This window comes from Protopterus annectens, chromosome 3.part1 (genome assembly GCF_019279795.1).
Source record: "Protopterus annectens isolate FY-2018-M chromosome 3.part1, PAN1.0, whole genome shotgun sequence".
Lineage (NCBI taxonomy): Eukaryota > Metazoa > Chordata > Ceratodontiformes > Protopteridae > Protopterus > Protopterus annectens.
The window spans coordinates 1,554,271,157-1,554,281,156 of record NC_056732.1 but is presented as its reverse complement, the minus strand read 5'-3'; the positions used below and the strand labels follow the sequence as shown (position 1 = coordinate 1,554,281,156).

Sequence of the window (10,000 nt, the reverse complement as noted above, 5' to 3'; positions counted from 1 at the left end):
ACGGGTGAGATGGGCTGGCGGTGCACCCCCTCAGTGGCGGGACGTGGTCTGGCCACACTGAAGACAGTCCGATCCAGTCGACAGCCCCACCGGGAGCCGGGGGCCCCCGGGCCCCGCCGCGAGGGTGGGGAAGGATGCGGCAGCGGTCATCTCCCACAATCCTGGGGCATGGTGAGGGCTGATGCCATGGGCTGTAATGCTCCCCTCCAGGGAGGGAAGCCACCTTCTGTGCGGCCTTCCCAGCTGACCCAGAGCCGGTCATGGTGCACCTCCTTGGAGGAAGTGCACCCAACGACCGCCAGTGTACCCAGGGATGGTTCCCCACCCCCTGGAGGGGGAGGGGGATCCGCCTCACCCAGACGGCCGATGCAGCTGCCTGGTTGAATCCTCCGTGCGGACCACGTGGACCCCACCCATTTACCTCTGAATGGTTTCACGCCATCTTGAACTCTCTCTTCAAAGTTCTTTTCAACTTTCCCTTATGGTACTTGTCTGCTATCAGTCTCGTGCTGGTGTTTAGCCTTAGATGAAGTTTACCACCTGCTTTGGGCTACATTCACAAACAACCCGACTCCGGGAAGACCTGATCTGCCTGGGGCCGCCACTGGCCTCATACCTTCCGCGGGCTGAACCTCAATCACAAGGACTTGGGCCCCCTGGGTGGCACTGGGGAGACGGACTTCTATATGCCACATTTCCCTGTGCCCATCACCTGGGCGGGGATTCGGCACTGAGCTCTTCCCTTTTCACTCACCGTTACTGTGGGAATCCTGGTTATCTTCTTTTCCTCTGCTTAGTAATATGTTTAAATTCAGCGGGTCACCATGTCTGATCTGAGGTACGTTCCGAGCAAGGTCACGGGGGTGGCATGACGGAGTGGGCCTCAGGGGTGGATGGACTGGCCATCCTCCCCTGGGAACCCCCCGCATGCCCGCTTCCTGCCGTCAGACTCCAGGCAGCGGAGGAGGACTGCCGACATGGCCATGGTGTGCAGGAACCGGGCGGGCATTGGGCTCCGCCCTGGAAGGGCAGCCTGGTGGCAGTACCACTGACAGCCTCCAGGGGGCGGGCCAGATGTGCACCTGCTCCCTCCCATCCACGGAAGGGCTTCCCGATTCGGGGATGTGGGGGACTCGTCTCCTCCATCCATGTTTCTTCCTGGGGGACAGGGGGGGCCCATGGCGGGCTCCCTCAACTCCACAGCCACACTCTCGATGGAGTCCGGACACCCCGTGGGACAATGAAAGGCATGACGACCCTCAGATAGGCGTAGCCCCGGGAGTAACCCGAGACCACAAATTGCATTCGAAGTGTCAGTGATCAATGTGTCCTGTAATTCACATTAGTACTCGTAGCTAGCTGCATTCTTCATTCACACATGATCCGAGTGATCCACTGCTCAGAGTGTTACTGGTTCTTGGCCACTGGGGTCACCGCTGCCCACGCAGTGCTGCACCTCAAGACGAGCATGCGAGGTTTTACGGGAGTCATCTTGGGTGCCCGGACTGGGGTTACTGGCCCCACACCTTGGAACAGCAGGGAGTCCCACAGTGGCTGGCTCGCAGCTGCACCAGTGACCCTCCGGTTCATTGAACTGATGCCACATGCAGAACAGGCCGTCCTCCGCAGGTACCCATGACTGACATCAAGGGGAGATGACTCTGGTGTGCCACCCCTGGGGGGTGGCTCAGAGCGGCCAGAGGGGAGGTTGCTGCCCCCCTGCCGGGATGGCACTCTCTCCCTCCTCTAACATGCGGTGAGCCAGCCACCTCCAGGGCACGCGGCGGACCCCACTTCTGGGCCGGGCGCACCCTAAGTGTCCACCCCCTCATGGCAGTGGAGGACCACCCACACATCCCACCATGTGGACGGATCCCTCCCTCCCACCACCGGGAGGTGAGGGGGGGACAGATGCCCCCTTGTTCTCACGCTCCCTCTCCCTCCCTCTTTCCCACAGGAGCTGCGGGCTCGGTCCTGTCGGCCTCCACCAAGAGACGCAGAGGGTCAGGCAGTGGAGTGAAGAAAGGCCCTGGTACCCTGGGATGGCGCCGTCCTGGGACCCTCAGCATTAATGATCCTTCCGCAGGTTCACCTACGGAAACCTTTTTACGACTTTTACTTTCTCTAGATAGTCAAGTTTGATCGTCTTCTGGGCACACCACTGGGGCAATGACCACCTCCAGTGGGGTCGATCCGAGGACCTCACTAAACCATCCAATTGGTAGTAGTGATGGGCAGTGTGTACAAAGGGCAGGGACTTAATCAACATGAGCTTATGACCCGCACTTACTGAGAATTCCTTGTTCGTGGGGAATAATTGCAAACTACAGTCCCTATCACAAATGGGGTTCATCAGATTACACAAACCTGTTAGCCAAGGGTAGACACATGCTGATCCATTCAATGTAGCACGCGTGCAGCCCCAGACATCTAAGGGCATCACAGACCTGTTATTGGTCAATCTCGTGTGGCTGAAAGCCACTTGTCCCTCTAAGAAGTTGGAAATGACCGCACGGGGCCGCATAACTAGTTAGGATGGGGAAGTCTCATTCATTATCAGAATTAACCAGACAAATAGATCTGCCAACTAAGAATGGCCATACACCACTACCCACAAAATCGAGAAAGAGCTATCAATCTGTCAGTCCTTTCCATGTCCAGGCTGGGTGAGGTTTTCCATGTTGAGTCAAATTAAGCTGCAAGCTCCACTCCTGGTGGTGCCCTTCCATCAATTCCTTTAAGTTTCAGCTTTACAACCATACTACCCCCAGAACCCAAAGAGTTTGGTTTCCCGGAAGCTCCCCAGCGGGTCATGGAAATCATGCCACCAGATTGCTAGTCGGCATCATTTTTGGTCGGAACTACGATGGTATCTGATCGTCTTCAAAACCTCCAACGTACATTCTTGATTAATGAAAATATTCCTGTCAAATGCTTTCACTTTCATTCATCTTGGGCCAGTCCAAGAATTTCACCTCTAGCGGCACAATACGAATGTCCTTGGCTGTCCCTCTTAATCATGGCCCCAGTTCCAAAAAACAACATAATAGAACCGGAGTCCTATTCCATTATTCCTAGCTGAAGCATTCAGGTGATTGGCCTGCTTTGAACACTAATTTTTTCAAAGTAAATGCTTCAGACCCCCAGGACACTCAGTTAAGAGCATTGAGGGAGCGCCGAGAGGCAGGGGCAGGGACAGGCGGTAGCTCACCTCACGGCAGACCACCAGCCCAATCCCATGATCCGACTATGAGATTTTTAACTGCAGCAACTTTATGCTATTGGAGCTGGAATTACCATGGCTGCTGGCACAAGACTTGCCCTCCAATAGATCCTTGTTAAAGGATTTAAAGTGTAATCATTCCAATTACAGGGCCTTGAAAGAGTCCTGTATTGTTATTTTTCGTCACTACCTCCCTGAGTCGGGAGTGGGTAATTTGTGCACCTGCTGCCTTCCTTGGATATGGTAGCTGTCTCTCAGGCACCCTCTCTGGAATCGAACCCTCATTCCCCATTACCCGTGGTCACCATGGTAGGCACAGATAGTATCATTGAAAGTTGATAGGGCAGACATTTGAATGTCGCATCGTCACCACGAGGGCATGCGATCAGCCCAAGTTTATCTAGAGTCACCAAAGCTGCCGGGCTGAGATCCAGATTGGCTTTGGTCTGATAAATGCATGCATCCCCGGAGGTCAGCGCTCGTCAGTATGTATTAGCTCTAGAATTACCACAGGTATCTAGGTAATGGTGGAGTGATCAAAGGAACCATAACTGATTTAATGAGCCATCCGTAGTTTCACTGTAGCGCCCGTATGCGCTGAGACTTGCATGGCTTAATCTTTGAGACAAGCATATGCGACGGGCAGAATCAACCAGATAGGAGCACCTCGGTGGGTGGGTAGAGAGGACGGGCCGGAGCCCACACCTCTGCCCATGGGAGGGGTCTCTCTCCCTTTGGAGGGGGCACCCCGGGTGCTGGTTGTGGACAGGTGACCATGACCCCGGAGGGGCGTGGGCTAGCATGGAGCGTGGCTGTGCTCAGACCCAGAGAGTGAGGGAGAAAGCTCCCGAAGATCCCACACTCAGGGGCACCCGCCAGAGTGGGGTGGCCCGGCGCATAACAGGACCCCTTCGCCTTGGCCCGGGCTCATCGGTCTCACCTCGACTTTGCGGCTGAGGGGCATGGAATGCTCCGTGCCCCCCACCCATGCCTTGCTCCCGGGGAGGAGAAGCTTGATCCACCAGCCATGACCCACAGAGCCATGCCAAGGGGGCCCTTTGCCAGTGGGAATCACTGGGCTCGATCGATCAATGGATGGTGGGGAGAGGTGCCTCAGGCCCCACCACAAGGGCACCCACTGGGAGATGTTCTCCCCAGAGCTGACCCGGACTCACACTCCCCACGGGATGCCCCATCATCCCTTAACTCCTGGAGGCTGCCAAATCATGCTGGATCTCGTGTACCTGGCGGATGACCAGGGGGATAAATCTGTGGGGTGCGACCAACCCCGCGAAACCTCCCTTGGCCATGGAGGGCCAGATCCACTCTCATGAAGGCTTCCACGTCCCACCGCTTTCCCATCCAGAGGGGTTCCAGGGACTTTGCAATATTTTGGGATGCTGTTGGGTACTGGGTGATTTTGGACACCTTCACGCTGCCCGGCGGGAATTCTCCAGATCCTGCAGACTCCCACCCGTTGCTCCCCTGAGAACTTCCATCACAAGGGGGATCTGCCTGCCCCCTCTCACCCAGGCAGGAGCTCTCCTGACCCCACAGCCCTCTGCCGGTGGCTCTCTTAAGGACTTCCACCTGGAGGGGGGGCAGTCTGGACCCTCTCACCTGAGTGGGAGCACTCCCTCCCTAGCTGCTTATGGCCTCTCTCCCCCTTCCAGACTTCCATCCTGGAGGGGACCATGGTCCAGACCCCCCCCTCACCCAGCTGGGAGCTCTCCTGAACCGGCTGATGTCCGCCCTCTCTCCCTTCCAGACTTCCATGGAGAGGGACCCCCTATGGGCATTTGATTCCACCCGGGCAGGAGGGCTCTTTCCCTGGTATACATATCTCCTGGAGGCTGCCTGGCTGGGCCATGTCCCTTGTGCACTCAGAGCCCCTCAGGGGGACCTCCAGTCCTGGCCAGCCTTGCAGAACTCCACTCGGCTGCCAACGGACAGTCATGCTCCCACTGGGACTTCCGAGCCCACGCTCCTTTCCGGTCCAGAACAGCATGGTGCCCGTTTCCCCTAGATCTCCTAGAGGCTGCCTGGCTGGGCTGAGTCCCTGTGCCCTCTGAGCCTCTCAAGGAGACCTCCTTCCGGTCCCAGCCAGTACCACAGAACTCCTCTTGGCCTCTGAGGGGCAGGTCCACCCTCATCAGGATTTTGTGTCCCGCTCCTTTCTGGTCCAGAGCACCACAGTCCCCATCTCCCCCAGATCTCCTGGAGGCTGCCTGCCAAGCACCAGCTATCCTGAGGGAAACTTTGGAGAGAGCCAGCTACTAGATGGTTTGATTAGTCTTTTGCCCCTATACCCAGGTCGGATGACAGATTTGCACGCCAGGACTGCTAAGGACCTCCACCAGAGTTTTCTCTGGATTTGCCCTGCCCAGGCATAGTTCACCATCTTTCAGGTTGCACCAGGTTCGCTCATGCTCCACCTCCCTGATGGGACAGGTGAGATGGGCTGGCGTTGCTCCCCCCTGTCTGGGGCGGGGGCATCCCACCTCAGCCGTTGTGCACTGGTCCTCACTTTCATTGCGCCATGGGGTCTCCTGCCCACCCTCAGACTCACTCACCTGTTAGACTCCTTGGTCTGTGTTTCAAGACAGGATGGGTGGGTCAACAACGTCACCGTGGACCCCAGGAACCCAAGGTGAGCCTGCCGGTCAGATGCAGTCGGGCTGCACTGAGGGCAGTCCAGCCCAGTCAACAGTCTTGCTGGGAGGCGGGGAGGGTGCGGCGGTGGTCATCTCCATGAACCTGGCGCATGGTGAGGGCTGATGTCGTGGGCAGTAACACTCCCCTCTGGGAAGTGGAGCCACCTTCTGCGCGGCCTTCCTGGCCGACCCAAAGCCGGTCATGGTGCACCGCCTCAGAGGAAGTGTGCACAATGGTGACCAGCACGCCCGGTGATGGTCTCCAACCCCCCCGGAGGGGGAGGGGATCCTCCTTGCCCGGGTGGCCGGTGCAACCGCAGGGTTGAATCCTCCAGCCGGGCCATGTGGACCCCACCCATTTACCTCTGAATGGTTTCATGCCTTCTTGAGGGAGGGCCCTGAGAGGCTCCGAGGGCATGGGGACATGGCTCAGCCAGGCAGCCTCCAGGAGATCTGAGGGAAGCGGGGACCATGGTGCTCTGGACTGGAAAGCAGCGAGACGCGAAAGTCCTGATGAGGGCATGCCTGCCCCTCGACGGCCGACGGGAGTTCCACGGGGCCAGCTGGGACTAAACAGAGGTCCCGCTGAGAGGCTTCAAGGGCATGGGGACATGGCCCGGCAGCCTCCAGGAGATCTGGGGGAGATGGGGACCGTAGTGCTCTGGACTAGAAAGGAGCAGGATGCGGAAGTCCCAATGAGGGCATGCCTGCCACTCAGTGGCCGAGGGGAGTTCCATGGGGCTGCCCAGGACCAGAGGGAGGTCCCCATGAGAGGCTCCAAGGGCACATGTACATGGCCCAGCTAGCCAGCCTCCAGGAGATCTGGGGAGATGGGGACCATGGTGCTCTGGAGCGGAAAGGAGATTGGGCTCAGAAGTCCCAGTCAGAGTGTGCCTGCCCCTCAGAGGCCAAAGGGAGTTCTGTGTGGCCAGCTGGGACTGGAGGGAGGTCTCCTTGAGAGGTTCTGAGGACATGGGGACACAGCCCGGCCAGGCAGCCTCCAGGAGATCTGGGGGAGGCAGGGGACCGTGGTGCTCTGGACTGGAAAGGAGTGTGGTCTTGGAAGTCCCAATTAGGGTGGGTCTGTCCCTTGGTGGTCAAGGGGAGTTCCGTGGGGCTGGCCAGTACTGGAGGGAGGTTTCCCTGAGAGGCTCTGAGGGCATGGGTACACGGCTTGGCCAGGCAGCCTCCAGGAGTTCTGGGGGAGACGGGGACCATGGTGCTCTGGACCGGAAAGGAGCTTGGGCTCTTAAGTCCCGATGAGGGCGGGTCTTCCCCTCGGCAGCTGAGGCCATAGCACAGACTCTGTTTGGGTTTGTCTACACTTGTCCTGCTGGCTGAGACTGTTGTTGGGTATGTGAACCACCCTGACTGGCATGTGTGTGTCATATGGACACACACATCACTCAGCACATTTCCTGCAGTGGGTTTTGTCACCCTGTGTAGTACTGGCTACTATGGTGACTCCAGTATTTGTTACAGATGTCATGGTGCCACTATGGGTGTCTACTGTCTGCTGCCATGACATTCAGCCACCTAATTCCCTTGCATGCTCACATCCATACCACAGATACAGGTAATGACACATTCTACTCCATTTGGCAATTGGTAGGTGGATTGACTTACCTTGAGGGTGTGCCAAACTTGTGGATGGTGCTGGAGGGCTGCCTATGTTGGATGAACATAGTACACTCCCCTATACATGGTTGAGCACAGATAGTATCACGTTTGCATCCCTTTTACTGTATGTGTGAGTCAGAGAGAGGTGTCATTTCCTGGGTCCCTACTGTGTCAGTGTATGTGCTATGCATTGTCTCTTTGCCGCAGCCTTGGCATACTGAGCATGCCTCCATCTGCCTACTGGGGCACGCTGAGGTTGTTCCTCCTCCGAGTCACTCTGTGCCTGAGCAGGCCTTGGCATTGGTGGGGGGGCTGTGTATCCCTGCCCCATGTTGTTCCTGCTGCAGCTGTTTCTGCAGGATCAGATTGTGTAGCATGGCACATATCATAACAATTTGGGAACATGTAGCTGGTGAGTACTGCAAGACACCACCAGATGTGTCCAAGCACTGGAACCATGACCTGAGAATCCCAAACACATGCTATATTATAAGTCTGATCTGTGCATGTGTCTCATTATGGCGTTCTTGTTCAGGTATGTGTGCATTTCTGGTGGGTGTCATCAGCCATGGCTCCAGTGTGTAACCAGCATCCCCCACTAGGCAACCATAGGGGATGTCCCCACTGGCAAATCTCTGGTACAGCTGTGTCAGATGCCATATGTGGGAATTGTCATAGCTTCCAGGGCAGCCAGCATACACATTCATTATAATGCCCTGGGCATCACATACGACCTGGCAGTTAATGGAGGGGATTCCCCTGAGGTTTAAGTAGACCCTACCCTAATCACCAGGTGGTGCTTTGGTGCATATGTGTGTGCAGTCTATAGCACCCACTATCTCAAGGTAGTCTGCTATTTGGTGGAAGAGACACATATTGCTGGCCAACATCTCACGGGTGTTGAGGAAATATACATGCTCACTGGCATGTGCTGACATGACATCCAGGAACTGGTGGAATACACTGGATGCTGATGCCTGTGAGATCTCCATGATATCCCCAGTTGAGCTTTGGGAGGTACCTGTGGCTAGTATTCCTAGGCCTACACATACCTTGGTATTCACTGGGATGGGTTCCCCTCGGGCAGTTTGGTGTGTCAGATGTGGCCGGCACAGCTCAACAATTTGCTGTAGGAGGTTTCTGTCCACCCTATAGTGCTCCACTTTCTCCAGCTCATGTAGCCCCTGGTAGATTACCCTGGGTCTGTACACTCCTCCTCCTCATTGTGGGTTGATAGGCATCATTCACATCCTCACCACCCTCAGCCTCTTGCACATGCTGTTCTATGTTGCCTGCTGCAGCCCTTCTCATTTTGTAGGGTTGTTTGTTAAAATGTCCCTGCTTGTATACACCGGTGGTGTAGAGTGTGGGAAAAAACAGAGATGAAGGTGTTTGCTTAGTTTATAGTAGTGTTCTGGGCTAGTCTGGTCTGCTGCCTGTGTAATTGGCTGATTCTGATACATTTCACCTGCCAGCTAAGCTAGTTCTTCTTGATTACCTTCCTACTGCTGTTTTCCCTTCCCACTGCCTTCCTGTTTAAGCCCGAGTGCGCACCGCACACAGTGCTCAAATGTGCACAGTGCTGCTATTTCCTGGTTTAACTTCTTTTTTCTTCCTGTAAAACCCAGTGAATGGCATGCACACCTGCTTAGGCTTTGCAAAGAGTGCTAGGCAGGTTTAGACACACCCCCTAGCTTAGCTCTGCTAAGCTAGGAGCAAACCTGAGCCACAGGGCTCCAATCCGCTTACAGTATGCCTGACACACACACCCATGATGTCACCTAGCTCCTAGACTTGCACCAAGCTATTCCTACTCTTGCACTGTTGGGTCCTGGCTTACATGCTGGAGAAAACTGGGATTCACTATCCTTCCCCTCATTTGCATAGTATTGCCTGCTAATGCATAGTTACATGTTTCACACTGAGCCTCCCCCCTTAGCAACCACTACTCATTGGCCATGTTGTCTTCTGCCTGCCATTGACTTGCATGGCAGAATACTGATTTTAGTTAGAATGCTTAATTCAGGTTAATTTTGTTATTTTCTCCCTGATCCTGTTTGCGCGCCACTGCGCTATGCTTAAACAGACGAGATCGGCTAAAAAAAAATTAAAGTTGATTTCTGTATTTTTATGTAGTGCCAATGGCCTTATACTTGGTCATTGGCATGCTTATTGCATGATATGCAGCCTTTATTTGGAGCTGTTACAGCTCCGTTTTGGATTTTGCAGAAATGTACTCGGTTACTAACCGAGTACATTTCTGCAGATAGCACTAGTCCTGCACGGACGGTTGCAAGCTTCCTGGATTGAAAAATCACCTTATTTGCATAGATTTCTCCTGCAAATGGTGTGATTTGCATACAAGAGCTTAGTCCATGAAGGATTAGTGCAGGAGCACTCGTGCACCACCTGTAGGTTGTTCCTGGAACGCATGACAGACATATTGCCTGCTTGAGCTCCTGCACTGACCTTGCACACCATGCTAGCTATAGAGAATCCAATA

The 10,000-nt window shown here is 55.3% G+C and overlaps 1 non-coding gene and 1 pseudogene across 1 annotated transcript in view; both read right to left on the bottom strand.

Moving 5' to 3' along the window:
- The window catches only part of LOC122799048, a 3,758-nt gene extending 2,916 nt beyond the window's left edge, over positions 1 to 842 (bottom strand). Inside the window, exon 1 of the ribosomal RNA XR_006364421.1 lies at positions 1 to 842. This exon is cut by the window's left edge and continues 2,916 nt beyond it. This is a non-coding gene — a ribosomal RNA (28S ribosomal RNA).
- A 411-nt stretch (positions 843 to 1,253) lies between these two features.
- On the bottom strand, positions 1,254 to 1,407 carry LOC122798952 (annotated as a pseudogene).
- Between the last annotated feature and the right edge of the window lie 8,593 nt (positions 1,408 to 10,000).